This window comes from Cervus canadensis, chromosome 33 (genome assembly GCF_019320065.1).
Source record: "Cervus canadensis isolate Bull #8, Minnesota chromosome 33, ASM1932006v1, whole genome shotgun sequence".
Classification (NCBI taxonomy): domain Eukaryota; kingdom Metazoa; phylum Chordata; class Mammalia; order Artiodactyla; family Cervidae; genus Cervus; species Cervus canadensis.
In genome coordinates this window covers 12,523,981-12,549,227 of record NC_057418.1, presented here as the reverse complement: position 1 = coordinate 12,549,227, position 25,247 = coordinate 12,523,981, and the positions used below count along the sequence as shown (strand labels likewise).

The 25,247-nt window shown below is 38.0% G+C and overlaps 1 long non-coding RNA gene across 1 annotated transcript; it reads left to right on the top strand.

Annotated features, from left to right (window-relative positions):
• The first annotated feature begins 775 nt into the window (after positions 1 to 775).
• On the top strand, positions 776 to 24,256 carry LOC122434017. The gene is made up of 2 exons (XR_006267217.1): positions 776 to 840; positions 24,081 to 24,256. It is a non-coding gene; the product is annotated as an uncharacterized LOC122434017 (long non-coding RNA).
• Positions 24,257 to 25,247: the final 991 nt, after the last annotated feature.

Sequence of the window (25,247 nt, the reverse complement as noted above, 5' to 3'; positions counted from 1 at the left end):
CTCAGCAGAAAACAAAGCGTATGTCTGCATAAAGACTTGTATATGAATGGGCGCAGCAGCTGTGTTTTTAATAACAAAAACCTGGAAAACACTTCAATGTCGAAGCATAGGTGAACGGATAAACAACTGATAGTATACTCAGGGCAGTATACACATCAGTGATCAGAAACAAAGGAACAGTTACATACACAACAACACAGATGAATCTCAAAATACTTATGTCAAATGAAATAATCCAGAAAGAAAAGAATACATATTTCATTTATATTAAGTTCTACAAAACTTTAATTAATCTACAGTTAGAAGACACAGAAGTTGCCCACAGATGGAAGAGAGACCAGAAAAAAGCAGAAAGAAGGTATTACCAAGGGGCATGTGGAACTTTATGGAAATGATGGATGGTTTCATTATTTTGATTGTGGATTGGTTTATGAGTGTATACAAGAGTCAAAACTTATCAAATTTTATATTTAATTATGCACACTTTATTGTATATCAGCTATACCTCAAAAAATTTTACAAGCTAATGTTCCCCACTGGATGAAATTTACTTTGGGTCATCATCAGAAAATCTTCAGTTCAGTTCAGTTCAGTCGCTCAGTCGTGTCCAACTCTTTGCGACCCCATGGACTGCAGCACGCCAGGCCTCCCGGCCTATCACCAGCTCCCAGAGTTTACTCAAACTCATGTCCACTGAGTCAGTGATGCCATCCAACCATCTCATCCTCTGTCTTCCCCTTCTCCTCCCGCCTTCAATCTTTCCCAGCATCAGGGTCTTTTCCAATGAGTCAGCTCTTCGCATCAGGTGGCCAAAGTATTGGAGTTTCAGCTTCAGCATCAGTCCTTCCAAAGAATATTCAGGACTGATTTCCGTTAGGATGGACTGATTGGATCTCCATGCAGTCCAAGGGACCCTCAAGAGTCTTCTCCAACACCACAGTTCAAAAGCATCAATTTTTCGGCGCTCAGCTTTCTTTATAGTCCAACTCTCACATCCATACATGACTACTGGAAAAACCATAGCTTTGACCAGATGGACCTTTGTTGGCAAAGTAATGTCTGTGCTTTTTAATATGCTGTCTAGTCTTAAAAGGTTTATTTTAAATTTTTTCTGTGTTTACAACCCTGAGAGTTTAATTTGGAAACAAATCTCCATAAATTCTATCTATTAGGGTCACAAATTATGGTCTGTTGTCAAAAATAGCCAACCATTGTCTAGGGGCTCAAGATATGAGTTACAAATCAATACATAAGACTAACTATGATCATTTCTCCAGAAGCAGTCTATTCAATCAAAGTCTGCACTTCTGAGAAGCCAGACACCTATTTTTTATGTATAGTATCATTGTTACTCAAATTCTTACACACATCTCACAAAATGGCACTGTTTCACCCAGGGTAATTTGGAGTCACAGTGGCTACTTTAGATGAACTCAAAAAAATTTTGAAAATTTTCAAAATTGTCCATCTTAGAACAAATATGCAGTCAATTTCCTAATGTCAAATGTACCGTCTTTTTTGATTGGTATAGAGACGCTTCTAAGCAAAATTCTGATTCTACAACAGCTTTAATTATAAGGAAAGCACCAAAAACATACAGCTTATTAGAGTCCCTCTTTTGATCTAGTGTCAAAGACCTCCTTTGCCTCACAGCTATAGCAGTCACTGCCAAATTCACAATGCCTTCTATTGGCACTGTGTCAGGTTCTTTCTTGGAGGTAATTTGATACAGTTTTGGCACCTAAGTGAAAATGCACAACATTTCTGGGCAAGCTGGTTTACATCTTGTAAGATAGTAAAACTATTGGTAATTTACTTTGTAAATTACTAGCTATTGTTCTAAAACTTTATACCTTGCTGCTTCCTTTCTCTGATAAAGGAAACACGCACGCAATCTGTTGTTAACAATCCCCAGCACCTCCCTAAAGTTAGATGCCACTTAAGCAAAACTGAAATTTAAGGGAAGTCTAAACTGAAAGAATTTACTTTGAAGTAACATTTTTTAAATCCTGATTTGATGAGGTTTATTCTGAATTATTTAACTTATATGCAGAGTACATCATGAGAAACGCTGGGCTGGAGGAAGCACAAGCTGGAATCAAGATTGCCGGGGGAAATATCAATAACCTCAGATATGCAAATGACACCACCCTTATGGCAGAAAGTGAAGAAGAACTAACGAGCCTCTTGATGAAAGTGAAAGAGGAGAGTGAATAAGTTGGCTTAAAGCCTAACATGCAGAAAACTAAGATCAAAGCATCCAGTCCCATCACTTCATGGCAGATAGATGGGGAAACAGTGGAAACAGTGGCTGACTTTATTTTTCTGGGCTCCAAAATCACTGCAGCCATGAAATTAAAAGATGTTTACTCCTTGGAAGGAAAGTTATGACCAACTTAGACAGCATACTAAAAAAGCAGAGACATTACCTTGCCAAAAAAGGTCCATTTAGTCAAGGCTATGGTTTTTCCAGTGGTCATGTATGGATGCAAGAGTTGGACTCTAAAGAAAGCTGAGCGCCGAAGAATTGATGCTTTTGAACTGTGGTGTTGGAGAAGACTCTTCAGAGTCCCTTGGACTGCAAGGAGATCCAAACCAGTCCATCCTAAAGGAGATCAGTCCTGGGTGTTCATTGGAAGGACTGATGCTGAAGCTGAAACTCCAATACTTTGGCCACCTGATGCAAAGAGCTGACTCATTGGAAAAGACCCTGATGCTGGGAGGGATTGGGGGCAGGAGGAGAAGGGGATGACAGAGGATGAGATGGCTGGATGGCATCGCTGACTCAATGGACATGGGTTTGGGTGGACTCTGGGAGTTGGTTGATAGACAGGGAGGCCTGGCGTGCTGTGGTTCATGGGGTCGCAAAGAGTCGGACATGACTGAGCGACTGAACTGAATTGGACTGATTCTGAATTAATGGGCTTCGCAGGTGGTACTAGTGGTAAAGAACCCACTTCCTAATGCAGGAAATGCAGATTGTATCCCTGGATCAGGAAGATCACCTGGAGGACAGCATGGCAACCCACTGCAGTATCCTTGCCTGAAGAATCTCATAAACAGAGGAGCCTGGCAGGCTACAGTCCATAGGATTGCTGGCACTCATGTTTCCATGCTGAACTAGCAAAATTAAAGTTTACATTACCAGGTGGAAATTAACATTTACAATAGAATGAAAATTTGGTTATGGAAAAAATTTACATTCAATTTTATGCACAGTTAGGTCACAGATACATTCAGTTCAGTTCAGTCGCTTAGTCGTGTCCAACTCTTTGTGACCCTACAGACTGCAGCACGTGAGGCTCCCCTGTCCATCACCAACTTCTGAAGTCTACTCAAACTCATGTCCATTGAGTCGGTGATGCCATTCAATCATCTCATCCTCTGTTTTCCCCTTTTCCTCCCGCCCTCAATCTTTCCCAGCATCAGGATCTTTTCAAATGAGTCAGCTCTTCGCATCAGGGGGCCAAAGTATTGGAGTTTCAGCTTCAGCATCAGTCCTTCTAATGAATACTCAGGGCTGATCTCCTTTAGGACGGACTGGTTGGATCTCCTTGCAGTCCACGGGACTCTCAAGAGTCTTCTCCAACACCACAGTTCAAAAGCATCAATTCTTTGGTGCTCAGCTTTCTTTAGAGTCCAACTCTCACATCCATACATGACCACTGGAAAAACCATAGCCTTGACTAGATGGACCTTTGTTGACAAAGTAATGTGTCTGCTTTTTAATATGCTGTCTAGGTTGGTCATAACTTTCCTTCTAAGGAGCAAGGGTCTTTTAATTTCATGGCTGCAGTCACCATCTGCAGTGATTTTGGAGCCCAGAAAAATAAAGTCAGCCACTGTTTCCACTGTTTCCCCATCTATTTCCAATGAAGTGATGGAACCAGATGCCATGACTTAGTTTTCTGAATGTTGAGCTTTATGCCAACTTTTTCACTCTCCTCTTTCACTTTCATCATGAGGCTCTTAAGTTCTTCTTCACTTTCTGCTGTAAGGATGGTGTCATCTGCATATCTAAGGTATTTATATTTCTCCCGGCAGTCTTGATTCCAGCCAGTGCTTCATCCAGCCCGTGCTTTATCCAGCCCAGCGTTTCTCATGATATACTCTGCATATAAGTTAAATAAGCAGGGTGAAAATATATAGCCTTGACGTACTCCTTTCCCTATTTGGAATCAGTCTGTTGTTCCATGTCAGGTTCTAACTCTTGCTTCTTGACCTGCATACAGATTTCTCAAGAGGCAGGTCAGGTGGTCTGATAGTCCCATCTCCTTAAGAATTTTCCATAGTTTACTGTGATCCACACAGTCAAAGGCTTTGGCATAGTCAATAAAGCAGAAATAGATGTTTTTCTGGAACTCTCTTGCTTTTTCAATGATCCAGCAGATGTTGGCAACTTGATCTTTGGTTCCTCTGCCTTTATTTGCATCTAAACCCATGCTCTCTTTCTCTTTCTCTTTCTGAGGAGGTAGCCCAGGCTTAGAAATCCAACTCACCAGGCTGGTGTCTGAGCACCGTTTGCCTCCTATGTAAGATAGGAGACTGCAGTGATCCTGAAGTATGAGATAGCGTCTGTAAACCTCTGACATTACACATTGCATTTAAAGTTATAACTATTTGTTAAGCAGAATGCCAGGTGATATGTGAAGAACTTGAGGAGCCAACAACAACAACAAAAAAGAGGCTTTCATATCTAATGATCAGTTTTTTGGCCAAGGTGAATTTGCATCCAAGTTGGCAGGAACAAGGCAGCAGGATTTTTGAACTGCCTATACATGATGAGCTGGAAGTCAGAGTCAAAGAGTCTTCACACTTGCTTATTCAGCTCTTGTCTACAGTATTATTCCCTACCTCAAGCTGGCAGGTGCTTTGTTCAAACCGGTTCTAAATGCCTGCAGAGTTAATGACCCCACCTTTTGGAGACTATTACTTCACCGACCACTGTTAGTAGACAAACTAATAGAACCTCCCATGAAGAGTATTTCTGGATACTAAATTTATGCATTTTGCTCCGTAGTCTGATTTAATTTCTTTTTTCATATTCACCAGTGTTCAATGACTTCCCTTTGATTTATTCTTTTTTTTTTTTTTACCTTGACTCATGGTTTCAGGCCATTTCACTTATCATTCAGCTTCCCTTCCCTCAAGGTCCCCATAGTCAAAACAAACAAACAATAACAGGAAAAAAACCTCTTCAAAAACACTTTTGTGGAGTATGCTTCTAAATAACAGCCTCACTCGAATGTTATAACCTCTAAGATTATAAAATCAATACAAATATGTGTCTTTTGAGACAGACTTCATCATTGCATCTCTGAAAGATAACATAGGATGGTATTGGGTGTTGATTTTTTTGAAGATGAAGATGCCTGTGGAGAGGTCTGTTTGATGGAAGATGAGTCATATTTGGCAAAGGTTTAAGTGAAACAGTGAGTTTGATAAATCTGTCCAAGATTTAAGAATATTCAGACACCTTTTCTTCCCAAGAAAATCCCCCACAGATCTGTTCAGGAACAAAAGCTCCTCTACAATGGTTCCAAATGATTCAGACATAACTTCCTGCATATGCCACCGAAGGGATTTCTTTACTTTTAGTAACACCATTAGCCAGCTTGCCAAATTCTTCAGCATAACAAAATTATAGGCCGTTTCCCTCTTGGGCATGCTGAAATGGTGAAAATTGCCCGGAGAAAATTGAAACCCCGATAATTGATTTTCTTACTGTTTTCAAAAGACCCAAACCTTTCTAAGATTAAATTGAAACTTTTCAGGACAAACACAATCAAAACCATAGGGAATACCGCTATATTCTTAGAAGAAGAGTTTCACAGCTAAAACCTATACAACATTTCTTCAGACACAGATTTAGAATTCAATAATTTTTCTAAAATAGAACTCTTCTTTCTGGCCTTATGCAGAATTGGCTGATTTAACTGTGTTCTTCACTTTGTTCTTGGTATCTGGGGTCCAAGAATTAAAGACAGGAACAACAACAAAAAAGAACAAGGTAAGCACTGTCTATGAAACAAATACTTCATGTCATAAACTTGATACTGAAAAACAAATCTCTCTCTGCATCAGTGCACTGCTTCAGATACAGACTGTTGGCCAAAGTGGCCAAAATGTGAGCCCTTCAGTTTCTCATAAAATACAATTCTAAGTGGATTAAATAGTGTTGTCAATGTAAATATGTGGTGTATATATAGTTCTAAATCAAGATGCTTTGTGGTTGTCAGCAAGTTACATATTTGGTTGCACAATACCATTGTCAGATGATATGTGAAAAGGCATGTTAAAACATTGAAGGAAAGTTTACAAATGAAAGTTTTCACCATAGAAACACTGGATTATCTTTTCCAGGTAATTGTACTCCACAAGAACATTTGGGCTATTAAGAGAAGTTCTTTGACTCATTCCTTTCCTGAACATGATAAAACAGTATTTCATATCTCAATGAATATTTATGCCCTTCATTCCTAAAGACCTAGATCAGAAGAAGGGATTCATAAAAAGGCTTTCCAGGTCACTGACCTCAAACTCTGACCAGCTCTGCCACTGGAACACCCATATTCTAACTCAAGAGTGGTTGTTCTTTTGCCCAGAGCATCCACTCCCCCTTATAATAGTAACAGTATCACAGTTTTCCTTTGAGTGAACAATCTCATCCCATCTCCATGCGTGTGGGAAAAAGTCACTCCACTTTACTTCAGGAGTGGGGCCTAAGCCAATTTGCTTACTTAGCTACCATCCCCCCACCCCACCCCTTACCACCCCTCATCAATAGTGATCAGCTAAAGGATGGACTATGCATAGCAACCTAGTTTGGGCCAGAGAGAGTATGTATGTGAATCCTTAAAATTATGAGGAAGGTACAAGAAGCAATTATCTCTGCATAGAATTTAAAAAGTAGAATAACACAAATCTCAGTCTGCTGTGAGACAGAGAACAGAGCCTAGAAATGGACCCCAATGGCATTACTTGAGCACAATATCTAGCAGTACCTAAAATTAGCTCCATTTCATCAAAAGGAACATCAAATATTAAGTCAGAGTTCAATCTTCAAATATTTGCAATAAGAATCCTAATTGGCATTTGAGCTTCTCCACTAGTCAGGAAAAAACATGTTTATTTTCCATCTTATTAAATCATTATCTGAAACAACTTTTCAAAAGGAACTATCTAATCTAAGGGAAAACAAAACTTCAAAATGTCCACTGCTATATATGTAATTATTGTTAACTTGGAATGTATTAAATTCAAATATTTAAACTACACTGTCCTTTAAAACAACTATAATGAAGGGTCCTGGACACAGCCAATAGGATCAATAAGCATAGATTGAGGGTCATAGTTACCCTTGCTATGGCTTTCACAAGAGCATATTGAAAGAACAAATTCTAATTCTTACCACCTGAGCTATTTCACTCAGCTTTATAGGCTTCTTACAACCTCTCCTCATTCTATATCTCCCAAAACTTTTCTCAGTCAATAATTTATTTGAACAAACATTTATAGCTGGATGATGAGATCTACTCAGTCACCTCAAAAAGAATGGAGACTCAAAAGACAATCTTCTGTTTATAGAATCCTTTAGAAACTATCCTGAGTGACAAGACTCACTCTGTCAATTCTTTGCTCTCATTAATATCTCAGGTGTAGTTTCCTCAGAAGGGTCTTTGTGTGGAATCAACCTCTATTCAGAAGATAATTCTGTTGTCATTCCAAGTTACAAATTCCTCAGAGCATTCTCTTCCTCTGAAAGTGTAGGACAGATTTCAGCTCTCAAATCTGGGTTTCTCAGGGTTTTTTTTGCAAGGGGTAAAAATGACCACACGACCACAGAACACTGCTTTATGTTCCTTCCTGCCAGTTTCATGAAATAGTCAAATTACTGTCAGAATCAGGATGGCATTCATTCACAATTTTAACTAGTTTCCGTTCCATGTAAATGATTGATCTTGGTGAAGAAACCAGGCTTTGAATTTTTTTCTAGCCAGTATCATAACATTCTGGCAGAATGAAAATGGATAAGAGAAACATCCTGAAAGACAAAGAGTTTTAATTTTAATGTTTTCAAATTTGAGTCTATTTTAACCCTTTGCAATAGAAATAAAAGCAAAAATAAACAAATGGAACCTAATCAAATTTACAAGCTTTTGTACAGCAAAGGAAACCAGGAACAAAATGAAATGAAAACACACAGAATGGGAGAAAATATTTGCAAATGATGCAACCAACAGTGGCTTAATTTCCAAAATATACAAACAGTTCATACAACTCAACAACAAAAAGCAAGCAATCCAATCACAAAACAGGCATACCTAAATGGACATTTCTCCAGAGTTGACACACAGATAACCAAGAGCCACATGAAAAAATGTTCAACATCACTAATTATTAGAGAAATGCAAATCAAAACTATAATGAGGTTCTACCTCACACCAATCAGAATGGCTGTCCTTGAAAAATCTACAAATAACAAATGCTGGAGGGGGTCTAGAGTATAGGGAATCCTCTTACACCATTGGTGGGAATGTAAGTTGGTGCAGCTACTATGGAATACGGTATGGAAGTTCCTCAAAAATCTAAAAACAGAGGTACCATATGACCCAGCGTATATCTGGGCATATATCTGGACAAAAGTATAATTCAAAAAGATAACAAGCACCCCTATGTTGATAGTAGCACTATTCACAATAGCCAAGACATGGAAACCAACTAAATGGCTACCAACAGATGAATGGATAAAAAAGACGTGGTACATATATATAGTAGATACTACTCAGCCATAGAAGAGAATGAAATAATGCCATTTGCAGCAACATGGATGGACCTAGAGATTACATGTATATAATAATATTATATATAAGTGAAGTAAGTCAGAAAGAGAAAGACAAATTCCATGTGATATCACTTTTATGTAGAATCTAAAATGCAACACAACTGAACTTTGCTGTGAAACATATACAGATTCACAGACATAGAGAACTTGTGATTGAAAAGGGGGAGAGCAGGGAGAGGAATGGATTAGTATTTGGAATTAGCAGATGTAAACTCTTATATACAGAATGATCAAACAACAAAGTCCTATTGTAAGCACAGGGAACTATATTTAATATCCTGTGATAAACCATAATGAAAAAGATCATGAAAACGAAGAATACATAATGGAATCACTTTGCTGTACAACAGAAATTAACACAACAATGCAAATGAACTACACGTCAATAATTTTTGATGAATCTATTTTAGCCCTTTGATTTTGTGTGTGTGTGTGTGTGTGTAAAGGATATTAGTTAGATCTTAAACATAAGTTTTCTAACCTTCTGAATAGGAAGATATTTTAGTTAGATGTTCTCAGCTGCAAACAACAGAAAATTGGACTCAAATTGAGCTAAACAAAAAAGGTAAGGTATTTCTCCAAACTTGGCTGGATTTAGGGCTTAAAAGCTAACAGCCAGGCAATTCTCTCTCCAGCTTTACAATATGTCTTGGCTGTTCATGGTAGCAAGACAGAGGAAGTAGCTATTGGGCTTTCATCCCATGAGGCTTCTCCTCCAGCTGGGGAGAAGATTATCTCCCAGGAATCAGCAAATGTCATTACACTTCCTTAATTCTGACTGGGTGGCTGGGCAATCTCTGAATTAATCAAGAAATGTAATGTTCAGATTGGCTTCACAAATTCCTGTTACCATGAAATGTTCATTATAGAAGATAAAAATTATATTTCATTTTTTGAATAGTTGTATAAAAACCTATGAGGATAGTTCACAAAATTAAACCTATTATCTAATTATGGTCAGAAGATTCAACTTAGGATAAACTATACTAAAATACTCTGGAACATTTTCAAACCTGCATAGACTATAAGAAGGAAATTCCACATAACAAGTCAGTTTATCCAGCAGGTAATGATATGTTTTGCAAACCATTCTCAGAATGTAATTCTAACCAAAATAAGATTTAGAATAATGCCCTAACCAGGAACTCAGGTGGAAACCTGGGTAAAAGGCATAAAGGGGAATAACTTTTTCTGCTGTATTTTAGGGTTCTATTATCCTAAGTGATATTTAAGGACATATTGTCTCTTTTCTAAATAAACTTTTTCTTTTACAGTAGTTAATCAAAAAGCAACAAACATATTGACTTAACTCCTTACTGAAAAGCCTTTACAAAAGTTTAATATTATCAGCTCAGTATCTGCCAAAGGTTGATATAAAAAATGGTCATTCTTAGACCCTTTTGCATCGTGATTATCTGGGTCACGAAGATCTTTCTTGTACAGTTCTTCTGTGTATTCTTGCCACTTCTTCTTAATATCTTCTGCTTCTGTTAGGTCCATACCATTTCTGTCCTTTATTGAGCCCATCTTTGCATGAAATGTTCCCTTGGTATCTCTCATTTTCTTGAAGAGATCTCTAGTCTTTCCCATTCTATTATTTTCCTCTATTTTTTTGCATTGATCACTGAGGAAGGCTTTCTTATCTCTCCTTGCTATTCTTTGAAACTCTGCATTCAAATGGGTATATCTTTCCTCTTCTCCTTTGCTTTTCACTTCTCTTCTTTTCACAGCTCTTTGTAAGGCCTCCTCAGACAGCCATTTTGTGTTTTTGCATTTCTTTTTCTTGGGGATAATCTTGATTTCTGTCTCCGGTACAATGTCACGAACCTCTGTCCATAGTTCAACAGGCACTCTGTCTATCAGATCTAGTCCTTTAAATCTGTTAGTCACTTCCACTGTATAATCATAAGGGATTTGATTTAGGTCACACCTGAATGGTCTAGTGGTTTTCCCCACTTTCCTCAATTTAAGCCTGAATTTGGCAATAAGGAGTTCATGATCTGAGCCACAGTCAGCTCAGATCTTATTTTTGCTGACTGTATAGAGCTTCTCCATCTTTGGCTGCAAAGAATATAATCAATCTGATTTTGGTGTTGGCCATCTGGTGATGTCCACGTGTAGAGTCTTCTCTTGTGTTGTTGGAAGAGGGTGTTTGCTGTGACCAGGGGAAACAGTGGAAAACAGTGGCTAACTTTATTTTTGGGGCTCCAAAATCACTGCAGATGGTGATTGCAACCATGAAATTAAAAGATGTTTACTCCTTGGAAGGAAAGTTAAGACCAACCTAGAGAGCATATTAAAAAGCAGAGACATTACTTTGTCAACAAAGGTCCATCTAGTCAAGGCTATGGTTTTTCCAGTAGACATGCATGGATGTGAGAGTTAGACTATAAAGAAAGCTAAGAGCCGAAGAATTGGTGCTTTTGAACTGTGATGTTTGAGAAGACTTGAAAGTCCCTTGGACTGCAAGGAGATCCAACCAGTCCATCCTAAAGGAGATCAGTTCTGGGTGTTCATTGGAAGGACTGATGCTGAAGCTGAAACTCCAATACTTTGGCCACCTGATGCAAAGAGCTGACTCATTTGAAAAGACCCTGCTCCTGGGCAAGATTGAGGGCAGGAGGAGAAGGGGACGACAGAGGATGAGTGGTTGGATGGCATCACCGACACAATGGACATGGGTTTGGGTAAACTCCGGCAGTTGGTGATGGACAGGGAGTCCTGGTGTGCTGCAGTTCATGGGCTTGCAAAGAGTCAGACACAACTGAGCGACTGAACTGAACTGAACTTTGCATCTTCTACAAAATAATATTTAAAGATACTGCGCACTGTGTTATTAATTGTTCCTCTGTATGGATCTATCCAAGGAATTCCTCTTGGAACCTAATTCCTGCCTGGAACACAATGTTGGGAATACTGTTTTGTTTTTTCCTAACTGAATACCTATATTTCTTTTATAATATCTAAAGGAATCTTTAGAACCCACTGTGCTTCCTTTCTGGTTTTGTCTATCAAGAAATTTTAAAAATATATTGCTAAATTATTGTTAAATTTTATCTGTATGTTAATGACACAATGTTAGATTTCTGTGGAAAAAGTTTTCTCTCCTTAAAAAATTTTGTCTATTCTTTCAATCTTCATAATAATTGCTTTGCCTGATGTCTGAAAAATGTCTTAATAATATGAAAGTGACCACAATTCCTATTTGGAAGTAAGGGTAAAACATCGTTATTTAAAATATATGTTACCTTCCTAATTTACATACAATTAAATTAAAGTTGAAAGAAAGTTATGTATAAGGACTTTTTGATACTAAAGCCAAAAGCACTGTGGAAATGGAGACTACTATGGAGATTCATAAACCATAAAAAACACTGGTTTAAGCTTTTTTCTCAAAAAAAAGGAGAGAGAGAGAAACACAATTTTCAATTAAGTGTTGATTAACAGCAAGTGATATAACCTGAAATGAAATGCCATGTCTTTGATATCTAAATTTTGTTCTAATTTATTCATTGCTTGATTTATATTGCCTATACACTGCCATCTGGGGGAAAAAAGTGGTTTCCCCCTCTCTCTCTCAGAGAAATTCCATTCTTCTAGTACACATAGAACTGCAAGAGAGGAAGAGGATACTGTAACGATTCAGTCATTTATCCATTCTTTCAACAAACATTTACGGAGCACCCACTATGTACAAAGCATTACATTTTCAGTCCTATTCTTTTGGAAACTACAATCAAAAGAGGAGACAGATATTAAACAGACAAAATTGTTAGCTAAATGTATCATAACAAAATGCTAAATGCTATGCAGAATTCAAAAACAAAGTGTGAGGAGAAAAAGTAAAGCAGAAATCAGGAGATTGGGGAAAACAACCTGTAGGAAATGACACTCATGGTAGATGCTGAAAGAACTCTAAGAGAGCCAAGTCAAAGAGGGCAAGAGTAAAACCATTCCTAACAGAGGAAAAAGTTCTCTAATAGAGCCAGAGACGAGAAAATGCCCAGCACATTTGAGGAACTGAAAGACCAGTATGACTTCTGCTTGAAGAGTGAGGGGGAAAGTGGCAGAAACATGGTACGGAAATGAACATCTGTTTAAACTGTTAGCTCAATCAAACACATCTAAAAATGGGACAGAGAGCAATAGATACAGTGGACAAATTGCCCTTGGACTCTCTCTCTCAACTACATTAGATATTAATACACGTGCATATGGTAATGACTTTTAATAAAATGAATTTTTCAAAGAGAGACAAGAAGTACATGACTGCCTGAAGTACTGATGCTGAGATGTTCTCTCATTAGTCAACAAATATTTATCACACTGGGACTGGGTGCAGCTGTTAACACTATGGTGGTAGTGTATTCGGTTAAGTTGTGTCTGATTCTTGCAACCCCATGGACTGTAGACTGCCAGGCTTCTCTGACCATGGGATTCTCCAGGCAAGAATACTGGAGTGGACTGCCATTTCCTTTTCTAGGGGATCTCCCCAACCCAGGAATTGAACCCAGGTCTCCTGCATTGCAGGTAGATTCTTTACCGACTGAGCTATGAGGGAGGTCCTGTGAAGGAAGGTACAAAGGTGAATATAATGGATACCTCTCTTGCCCTCAGGCAGCCTATAGTCTAGGAAAGATAGGAAGAAAACCAGCAACCAAACACCTGGGACTTTTTCATAGATCAGCAGTGGTAGAGATGGCCATTCCTTGAAGGAGGGAGAGGAGTAAGCAGTGGTGACCACCTTCACAATCATGTGGACGAAGCAGTTGTGAAGATTAGACAGGAGATCAAGGCTCCTGTGGGCAAAGGAAATATTCCCCAGCCAACAAACTTGGACTGACTGGTGTTGGGGAGGGACTCTTTTGGTATTACCAGGTCAGTAATGCCAAGAGCAAATCTCTCCTAGGTCTTGACTGTCCATACTGCTTCATTTTATTTCCTTCATCAGATGGAAATACTACTGACTTAGAGAATCATGTAGCTTAAAGTTTGGGTTTTGTTGTGTTTTTTTTTTAAGAAAAATCTTTATGTTAACTATAATATAAAATAATTAACAATTATTTGTCAAATTGTCTGACTCTGTGTGTTTGTATTTGAGGGAAATTGTGGTTATAACCAGGCATAAAAATTAACACCCCCTGAAAGAAAGAGGAAGTAACTACTGAAGTCAGTACCTTGTTTCGGTCTCTGACCACAGAGGCAGAGGCTAGAAACAAATCTGATTTACAAATTAAAGTAAATATAATTTCTACAGTTGGGTTCAGGCTGCTGTTTTCTTAAAGGAAATATATTTTAGTTTGCACTGTGAAAAACACAAATTAGCATTTTTCAGAACATCAGGAATCAAACACAGTAACATAAAAGCATAGAAACAAAAAAGGAACTATTTTTATCTTCCAGTCACAGATGATGTTCAGAATCAAAATGACATGTGACTAACACTCAGATATCAAATTTTGAGGGCTCTTCTCTTACCCACATATCTCTCCATATCTGTTTATTTATTTCAGCAGGAGACAAGACTCCAGCAATGGCTCATCTACATCATGGGAATATTAATATTCCAGAGATTTCCAGAATTTTCTCTGTGTCATCTTATCAAGAACAACTCAATGTTTCTTGACTTTGGAAGGTATGGGCACACATCTGAACTGAACTGAGGATTTTTTTTTTCCCCCAAAAAAATCCCTAATCATTTTTTCAGTTTTATATTGAAATTTGAGCAACTTTTACAGAAATTTTCTTTTGAGAAACAACTATCAGGGGAATGGAAATTTCCCCTCTTTACCCTCTTACTTCTTTTAGCTGGCAACTGAAATGATATGAAGCAGACTGAAAGCAGGAGAAAACCAAATCTATTACATATCCATGTAAGTATGAAAAATTCCAAAGAAAGAAAAGCAAGGTGAGGTATATATGTTCTAGACTCAGGAGGAGGAGGCAAGGGTCTGGGGCTTCAAGAGGAAGTAAAGTAATTCACAGGAAGATAAAAAGAGTTAATGTTTGGTAAACTAACGTTTGTTGGGCCATCCAAAGACAATGGGACACGGAGAACACTTGGATCAGATGGGCTCTGCTAGGGTCCTCCCTACCACACCCAATATCAATACTTTACTGTGGTTATCCAAGGTGACTGCTCCATCCTGAGACAGTCTTCCAGTCTTCCATTCTTTTAGGCAATCAGGGGGAAGTTAAAAGATTCTTCCTGAGTCTCTTAGGCCTGGCTTGTTTTCAATTCAAAATAATCCACATGCCAGAGTGGCACATCTTGGGGTGGCCTGCCCTGAGCCCCATCACAGTAATATAAAAAGCATGGCATTTTATAACTGTGGCCCTGAACTAGTCACAGTGCAAAAATAAAAAGTATACTCCTCAAAGCAGAGTCTATTCTCTGTCCCTTGAGCTTGGAAGGAAGCTGAAGCCCAACCTACAGAAAACTGGGTCAGGTTTTCCAAAAACAAAGCTAAACTCAAGCAGTAAGCCTGCATGTTTCACATTAGGTGCCACAATAGGCAATCAAAGATGGGGGTTATAAATCAATGTCAGTGTCCTAGAGCACTTTGCAAGGTCAAAAGTGGGGTTGTAAGAGTTAAACAAACAGTAACCTGCATAGAACCCATTTGCACGGAGAGGACTGTGGAGACAGGATGCCATCTACCTTCTATGCTCCTGGGGGCATATTTTGGTTTATGGGATCCTTTCCGAACCCCAAAAGCACCAGATTGGATACAGGGTGGGCACAGGCCAGAGCAATCTATGCTTTGGCCCTTGCTGAAAACCAGAGGCAGATCAATTTTGAGAACCAGAGGCTGAATCAGTTAGAAGAGGGGGATGGGAGCAGACAGAAAGGAAGCCCTTGCAAACTGAAGAGGAAACAGAAGTTATCAGTAAGCAGCGGAAGTTGGTAAGTAAGCCTAGAGAGGAAGATGGAGCAGACCTGCAGAGAGAGGACAGTAAAAGACAAACTATGTGTCTGGTGATTCTCGGTGACTTTCCTGTTCTTCCCCTGCTCAAGTGTACACATGTCTTTATTATTGTATAAGGAGGTTAAGAGGTAAACAAACACCTTTTCCTGGGATCACTACAATAATCTCTAGGAGTTCCTTGCAAACAAAGAGGCTCTGATCACACACCAACCCAAATCCCTGCTTCATCTTGTGCTGACCAAAAAGGTCAACACTAAGAAATGATTTTCTGTGTGTTTAAGTGAAGGAAAATCATAGTCACTGACCCAAAATGAAGCTTCTTACAGAAAAGACGATTGAAATTGCTGCCAATCTCTCACTGAAACCCTGGCTTAGTATTTGAAAATGAGGAAAGGTCCAGAGGAGATAAAGGGACTTAAAGAGATGAACATTAAAAAAAATATTGATTGTCCTGAGTCTCTGTCCTGGGACACTCATTGTTCAGTGAGCAAATGTTTATGAAGGATTCAGCAGGGGAACACCTGACAAAAATTCCTGCCTCCACGGAGCACACAGACAAGAGGAGAAGATGTAGAAAAAGCAAATTAAGTAAGACACACATTATGTTAGGTGAGTTCTAAAGAGTAAACCAAATCGAACAATGGAGATAGAAGCTGGGCATGGGAGACACTGATACACAGAAGTATGTGCAGAAAAAAATAAAACTTATTTGTAATCCACCAACCATAAAGAAATGACTACTAGTTGTATAGTGACATATATCCTCAAATTTTTTCCTTTGCATGTCTATATATACACAAGCACCCACATATATACAAATCTTTTCCACTCATCTTTCCCCATGACCTTATATTATGAACATGTCCCATGCCATTAAATCATCTTTATGAACTTCAAAATATTCCAATTCATAAATATGTAATAATTTTATTTTTATCCTGTGGGTATTTCAGTTGTTTTCAATTTTGGTATTATAGTAAGTCTGCAATGAACATTAGGTATAAATATCTGCATCCTCTGATTATTTACTCACGATAAAGTATAAAAAGCAAAAATACTAAGTACTGAGGAATAAATATCTTTAAAGCCTTTGCTTCATTTTGCCATACTGGCCTTCAGAAATCTTGATCAATTCTTCCTTAATTCATTAGGAGTGCATTATTAATAAATTTAATAATGGACAACATTTTCTGAAAAGAAACATATTCCACTCAATATATAGCTTATATAGAGTATATATGGTTCATACAGAGTGTGTGTTACTCACTGTTGTTGTCTGACTCTGTGAGATCATGAACTGGAGCCCACCAGGCTCCTCTGTCTACGAATTCTCCAGGCAAGAATAGTGAAGTGGGTTGCCATTCCCTTCTCGACGGGATCTTCCTGACCCAGGGATTGAACCTGGGTCTCTGGCATTGCAGGCAGATTCTTCACCATCTGAGCCACCACAGAAGCAGCTTTGGGCCACTATCTTTACAGTATCTCTCCCTCCATTTCCCATTCTTACTGGGAGTGCTTCTGTATTACCCTGTCCTTAATCAATCATTGTCCTTTGAGTAGGAGGCAGATATCTTGTCATTTAGTTCCTAGGTTTCCAGATTAAGGGCAGCCATGCTTGGACATGACATAGAGAGCCCTGTGACCCACACCCTAATGAAGAGACAATCCTATACCACCCAGACATACTGGAGTTTGAGTTTGACATCACTGGCTAGTGGGACTCTGGGGATGTTACCCTTGGAAAGAAGCTGGGTGTTCTTTGGCATGCAGGAAGGAAAGTGGCTTTAATTTATACCAGAGAGGTGGACTATAGGGCCCTCCTGGGTGGCTCAGTGGTAAAGAATCCACCTGCCAATGCAGGAGACACAGGACATGCTGGTTCCATCCCAGAATCAGGAAGATCTCCTGGAGAAAGAAATGGCACCCTACTCCAGTATTCCTGCCTCCAAGGACAGAGGAGACTGGCGGGCTACTGTCTACAGGACACAAAGAATCAGACACAACCGAGCTACTGAGCACTCACACAAGCACGAGGCAGACCACAGTGATTATTGTGCCTGTGGGAGTTTTGCACTTCCCCTGGAAGTTAAGCGCATATGACTGGTTTTGGTCAATGAAATGTGGGTAGAGGTGATGGCTGCTTCACTGGCTACAGTCACCCAGAGAAACAAACTCTTGTCTTCCTTTTTAGAAAGTGGTGCTTTCTGTCACTTCTGTCGCCCATCTGTTTGGTCCATGCATATTCGCCATCTCCCTCAGTAGTTACTCCTATTTATTCTCAGTCCTGCTCACTCAGAGTAGTGCTTTCTTCTTCGTAAGTGGATGTTGGTGGCAATTTCTAATATTTTCCACAACTGGCCTTCTTTACACTACTTATTCTTCCCTATAAACTCAACACATCATCAAGGATTCCCATGAAGATTTTGCTGATCTAAATTGCTTTTGACCATACTTTCATATAATATGGAGTTTACAGCATTTCTTTGCTTTTTAAAGATTCATTTTCCTTGCTGAATATGTAGTTATAATGTGTTTTTAAATTATTATTTAAAGATGGCGTGTGTGCACGCATTCTCAGTCATGTCCAACTCTTTGCGACCCCATGGATTGTAGCCTGCCAAGCTCCTCTGTTCATATTTTACAGTTAAACTGAACTTGGAGGGTATGTTAAGTTCCATGTTCCACAAATATTTACATAACTACCACCACAATAAAGATACAGAAAAATTCCATCACCCCCAAATTTCCCCTGTGCTATCTTTTTATAGTCGCACCCTCCCAACCCTTAACTTCTAGTCTGTTCTCTGTCATAATTTCGTCATTTAGAGACTGTCATGTAACTGTAATCACATAATACATAAACTTTGAGACTGAATTACTTTGAGAATTACATCTTTGAGATTCATTTAAGTTATTGTATGTTAAACAGTTGGTTCCTTTTTATTGCTGAGTAATATTCCATTATACAGATGTACCAGAGGTTGTTTATCCATTTATCCACTGAAAGGCACTTGTTTCCAGTATTTTTCATTATGAAGAATTCTATAAACATTTATATTCAGATTTTTATTTTAAATGGGTACTATATTTAGTCAGAAGGTTATTTTTATCAATTGATACAATTATGTGTTTTTTTCTTTAGACTATTAATACTGTTGATTATATTGACTGGTTTTCAAATATTGAGCCAGGCTTGTATTCGCAGGCCTCATCAACAATGGTATTTTATTTTTTTATATTTAATTGGATTCAACTTGCTAATATTTTTTGGAGAATTTTTTAATCTATATTCATGTGGGATACTGGTCTGTAGTTCTCTTCATTTCCCTTTTTGGGTGTTGGTAGCAGGGTAATGATAATCTTATAAAATGCATTGAGAGGTGTTTTTTCCTCGATTTTTTTGAGATCACATAGCATTACATAGCGTTCATCCTATTCCCTTAAATATTCAGTGAAATCTGCCAGTGAAATAATCTAAGACCATAGATTTATTTCTCTGAAGGTTTTAAACATTAAGTTCAATATTTTTAACAGTTATAGAACTATTCAGGTTATCTATTTCATCTTGGGTAAGCTTTGGCAGCTTTTGAATCTCAAAGAATTCATTCATTTCATCAAAATTGTTAAATTTATGTGTGTGGAGGTTCTTCCCAGTGTTATATCTGTAGGTATTATAGTTTCTGTTTATAGTTTAATACCATTATGGTCAGATGTAGCATTTTTGCACTTTCGTTATTCCCCTATATGATTTTCAGAAGTGGAAACACTGGAACTAAGTTTCTTTTATATTCTTACTAAAACTAAAATATGAGAAAAATTTTCCTCAGATTTCCAGTGCTTCATCTCCAAACCAGGTCCAAGAATTTGGATTTTAGGTGACAGAGAAAGTTATAGAAAGAAATTGAGTTCACTGACAACAACTATATTTCTCTAGGACTGAAACTGGCAGGTCACAACAAGTTAGCAATAAAGGGGATTATCTCCTTCATTGGTAAATATTCTTCATGGTTTCCAGAAATTATTTGGGAGCAGAATCCTAAAGGAAGAGTACATAAGTACAGAAGACCACGTTAGATTTTCAAAATTTTAAGAAAATTTAATCTAAAACAAAAGACATAAAGCACTGTATTTAATAATCCCACAAATTATATTATACTTCAGTTCTCTATTATGGTCATAAAGTATATTTATAAACTAATAATCTTTTGACTTCTTACTCAGTTGCCATTTTAGCATGTTACATTTTGCCAAGCCCTTCTAAATTTGCTCATTTCCTGTTAAAATTGTCACATTCTACAAATGGCCCATATTGTCATTCATCAGTTAATGTGAAGTATTCTTCCAAAGGATTTATTTCTTATATTATTTTTTAATAAAGGAGAAAAATAACCTAATAAATCCTAAACAAAACTGCACTTTTTAAACTCCCAAAAAATTAGCTACCTTTTGTGAATTCATCATTTTAGTCCATTAGTTTATATAAAGTAATATTTGAGAGTATTTCTACATCAATCAATTTTAATGTCCATTTACTGGCAACAAACACTCTGAAATTTTGTTTGAAAAAATGTCTTCATTGAACTTTGATTTTTGAAAGGTATTTTCACTGCTTAAAGAATTTTGAGTTGGCAGTTTTTTCTCAGAGTGTGTTAAAAATATCACTCCATTGTCTTCCAGCTTTCATCATTTTGACTGTTTCTCCTCAGAGGTGATGGGTTTTATCTTCTGGATGCTTTTATAATCTTCTCTTTGACTTTAATTTTAAGTAGTGCTTATGTAATCTTGGATTTTATAGAAATTCTTGAATCTTTGGCCATGTCTTGCATCAGTTTTGGAAAATTATCAGATAATATCTCTTCAATTATTGTTTAGCCCCCGATTCTCTCTCCCTTCTCCTTCTGGGGCTCCAATTATACATATGTAAGAACCTCTCTCACCATTTGCCATATATATACCTTGTTCTCTTTTCTACTTTCTACTTAGCAGTTCAGTAATACTCTGCTCTAATTTGCTATTAATGCTATTTATTAATTTATTAATACTCTGCTCTAATTGCTATTCATTTGATGAAATCTTCTGATAATTGCATGTATCAACACTTTAATTTCCATAGATCACATTTATAGGCTCCAGTTATCTGCCAAAATTCTTTTTATATATTTTCTTAAATCTATTAACTACAAACATTTAAAAGCATCAAATAATTCAATACATAGATCATCCAGGGCCTGTTTTTATTGCTTTTTTCCTTCATTTTTGGCCACACTGTCCTGTCTCTGGGGTTGCCCTATAATTTTTAATTGAATGCCAGGTATGAGTGATGAATTATAAGGGCTCTAAATGATATCTTTCTTTAGAGAGACCGTTTGGTTTTTTTATTGTTGCTGCTTGTTTTTCCTGGAAGACAGATGAGTTATTGATTCAATAAGTTATAGATCCAATAAGACAGAAGATGATTTAAATCTAAGAGGTCTTTGGAAATCTCTGAATTCAGTTTTTCTATTTCTCAAATGTTATGAAACTGCCTAAAGTTCTAGTTAGCATCTTAACTTCCACTTTTCTAATGTGTTGCTTATATTCTCACTCTGTGTCTTATTAAACACCCTTGTGGGGAAAAGAACTGTAAAACATCAAACATACTTACCTGCAATTCCCTTTCCTCCAAGGTCTTAGCTACTTTGGTCATACTGAGCTCCATCTTTTGCCCACCCAACTCTGAGCCAACCAAAAATTCTGAGACTATTCTAATTATCTTCACACCTGTGTCACTCTCTTCTTGGAAAAACAACTTCAGAGGACAATCAATAAAGAACATCAGGTTTACATCAATGCATTGCTCGTTTCCTAGGTTTCATCCTATTCACCCTAACAGGTTGTTAGTTGCTCTCTAATGCCTCAAATGCTATTTGGTTGTGGCTTTTTTAAAATAAATTTTACTATCTTTTTTTATTGTTCTTGTCAGGGGAGGGAGTTGATCTGATATAAACTACTCTGTCATAGATAGAAGTAGAAATTTTCTAATAACATTTCAATATATTCTTACTGAGAATATTTTCTCCCTGTCATTTTTCACTTAGTTTTTCAGCTGAAAGAGGTTTTACTATTATCATTAATTATGTAATGTAACTTTTTATTTCCATTTATTTAACCTATACATTGTTTTGAATTTGTAAACTTCATCTCATAATCCAAATTCTCTGTAAATTTTCTGTGTCTAAAATAGTATCCATTATTATGCTCATGAGTAAATGGCTTATAAAGTCACAAGAAAGGTATTGTGATTTTTAAAAAATTGGCCCACATATATTTTATGTCAGTATAAATTCCCCTCTTCTACTGTTTTTTTTTCATCAAGAATTTCCAACTTCCTTGCCTGGACATCCATTCTTGCATTTCACAGTTTTCTGTAATATATTCTACTTAAAGAGAATTTGATACTTGAATTTTTCTAGGATGCTGTAAATATTCTATTTGTATGATATTGGTATTCAAATATGTAATTGTTTCTTTATTACTTCATTCATGTGAGTAATAGTCTCAGTAAGAGGTATGACAAACACATAATTACATGGATGCAGAATTCATGAAAAAAATGCAAAGAAAACAAACAAAAAAAAACCCTACTTTGTATTGTTCCAGATAAAGTTGAAAAGCTTTAAGTCCCATTTTGAAGGGAAAACATTCTTATAAATGAATACTACACCTGCCTGCCACACAGGTGTCTTAACAAATGCTTGCAGTTCTGTTTCTATCAGAAATTTACCTTCCCAGCATGAAACTTCCCCATGTCAAACTCTCCTTGGTTGTTTCTAAAAGCCATGGCTGAGCTCCTTCTCACATGTGCTCCACAGCTGATCCTGCATGTGGTTCTTTGGCCCGAAGCCCTGGTCAAGGCATGCTTTCCCTTTCTTCTCTCCTGACCCATGTTCTGAGATGAACATGATACAGAAGCAGTTACACTCCTTGGATGATGGCTTTGCTAATCAGACTTGAGGATGTCTAGAGGTGAAACAGAATGACACTTTAGTTTCCAATGCAATGATATTAAAATTTATCAGAAAAGGACACATAAATGCCCCTTTTAATAATTAAAACTCTTCATTATGTAGCTGGGTGGTCGGATCTTGGTCTGAAGGCTTCATAATTAGGTGAGATAGAATGGCCATTCTTAAACTGCCAGAAATTTATATGGGAGAGACTGAATGGTGGGGGTAGGAATTTGTAGTTGGGAGGGACACCTTCCATTTGGGGAGGTATCACTCTGATAATCATCTCAAAGTCAAGAAGCTAATCATTTCCCTTCAGATATCTCTGATTATGGCTGGAAGAACCCAGATGCTACTGGTTTAGCCTGAGACAATGATACCCTGTTTAATACTGTTAAATGTTGTCCCACGGGAAGTAGCATATCTCTAATGAAAGGTTTTTTACTCCAAATTGATTGTCTGTGTCCCTGTTCGACAAGAAACAAGGTGGGGGAGTACAGAGCCTGGGTGAGGAAGGTGAAGCGGAAGGCTGAGCGCAGCAGAGCGATACCAGAGGTGCATCCGCCCTTCCTCCGCCTGCACTCTCTGCCGTGGAGCTGGGAATGCCTAGTTCTGTCTGGTTATCTGAGTCTCAGCTCAGATGCCACCTCCAGAAGGAAGGACTTCTTGAACTGTCCTATATATGGCAGCTTCTAATATGGCTTCTCACCGTTTGGGCCATCAAGGAAGGAAAGGAAATTATTCTAAAACATATCACTAATGAAAAAAATTTACCATACCTTCAAAATGTCCCCCTTATCTTATATGTAGGAACATCTTTTTTTCTCAGTCATTCTTTGAAATGTATGGTGGTGGTTTAGTTACTAAGTTGTATCTGACTCTTTGAGACCCTGAACTTGACTGTAGCCTGCCAGGCCCCTCTGCCCTTGAGATTTCCCAGGCAAGAATACTGAAGTGGGTTACCATTTCCTTTTCCAGGGGATCCTCTTGACTTAGGAATTGACCCATGTCTCCTGCTTGGGAGGTGGATTATTTACCACTGAGCCACCTGGGAAGCCCCAGAAATCTATCCGTTCAGTTCAGTTCATCACTCAGTCTTGTCTGATTCTTTGTGACCCCATTGACTGCAGCACACAAGGTTTCCCTGTCCATCACCAACTGCCAGAGCTGACTCAAACATCTCCATCATGTTGGTGATGCCATCCAGTCATTTCATCCTCTGTGGTCCCTTTCTCGTCCCACCTTCAATCTTTTCCAGCATCAGGGTCTTTTCCAATGAGTCAGTTCTTCCCATTTGGGTGGCCAAAGTTTCAGCCTCAGCATCAGTCCTTCCAATGAATATTCAGGACAGATTTTGGTGAGGATGGACTGATTGGCTCTCCTTGTAGTCAAAGGGCCTCTCAAGAGGCTTCTCTAACATCACAGTTCAAAAGCATCAATTTTTCAGCGCTCAGCTTTCGTTAGAGTCCAACTCTCACATTCATACATGATTACTGGAAAAACCATAGCTTTGACTAGATGGACCTTTGTTGGTAAAGTAATGTCTCTGCTTTTTAATATGCTATCTAGGTTGGTCATACCTCTTCTTCCAAGGAGAAAACGTCTTTTAATTTCATGGCTGCAGTCACCATCTGCAGTGATTTTGAGCCCCCAAAAATAAAGTCTGACACTGTTTCCACTGTTTCCCCATCTATTTGCCATGAAGTGATGGAAACAAATGCCATGATCTTAGTTTTCTGAATTTAGAGCTTTAAGCCAACTTTTTCACTCTCCTTCTTCACTTTCATCAAGAGGTTCTTCAGTTCTTTTTCACTTTCTGCCATAAGGGTGGTGTCATCTGCATATCTGAGGTTATTGATATTTATCCCTGCAATCTTGATTCCAGCTTGTGCCTCATCCAGCCCAGCGTTTTGCATGATATACTCTGAATATAAGTTAAATAAGCAGGGTGACAACATATAGTTTTGACGTGCTCCTTTCCCTATTTGGAACCAGTCTGTTGTTCCATGTAACTGTTGCTTCTTCACCTGCATACAAATTTCTCAAGAGGCAGGTCAGGTGGTCTGGTATGCCCATTTCTTTAAGAATTTTCCAGTTTTTTTGTGATTCACACAATCAAAGGCTTTGGCATAGTCAATAAAGCAGAAGCAGATGTTTTTCTGGAACTCTCTTGCTTTTACGATGATGCAGCAGATGTTGGCAATTTGATCTCTGGTTCCTCTGCCTTTTCTAAATTCAGCTTGAACATCTGGAAGTTCACAGCTCACGTACTGTTGAAGTCTGGCTTGGAGAATTTTGAGCATTACTTTGCTAGAATGTGAGATGAGTGCAATTGTGCAGTAATTTGAGCATTCTTTGGCATTGCCTTTCTTTGGGATCGGAATGAAAACTGACCTTTTCCAGTCCTGTGGCCACTGCTGAGTTTTCCAGATTTGCTGGCATATTGAGTGCAGCAATTTCACAGTATCATCTTTCAGGATTTGAAAT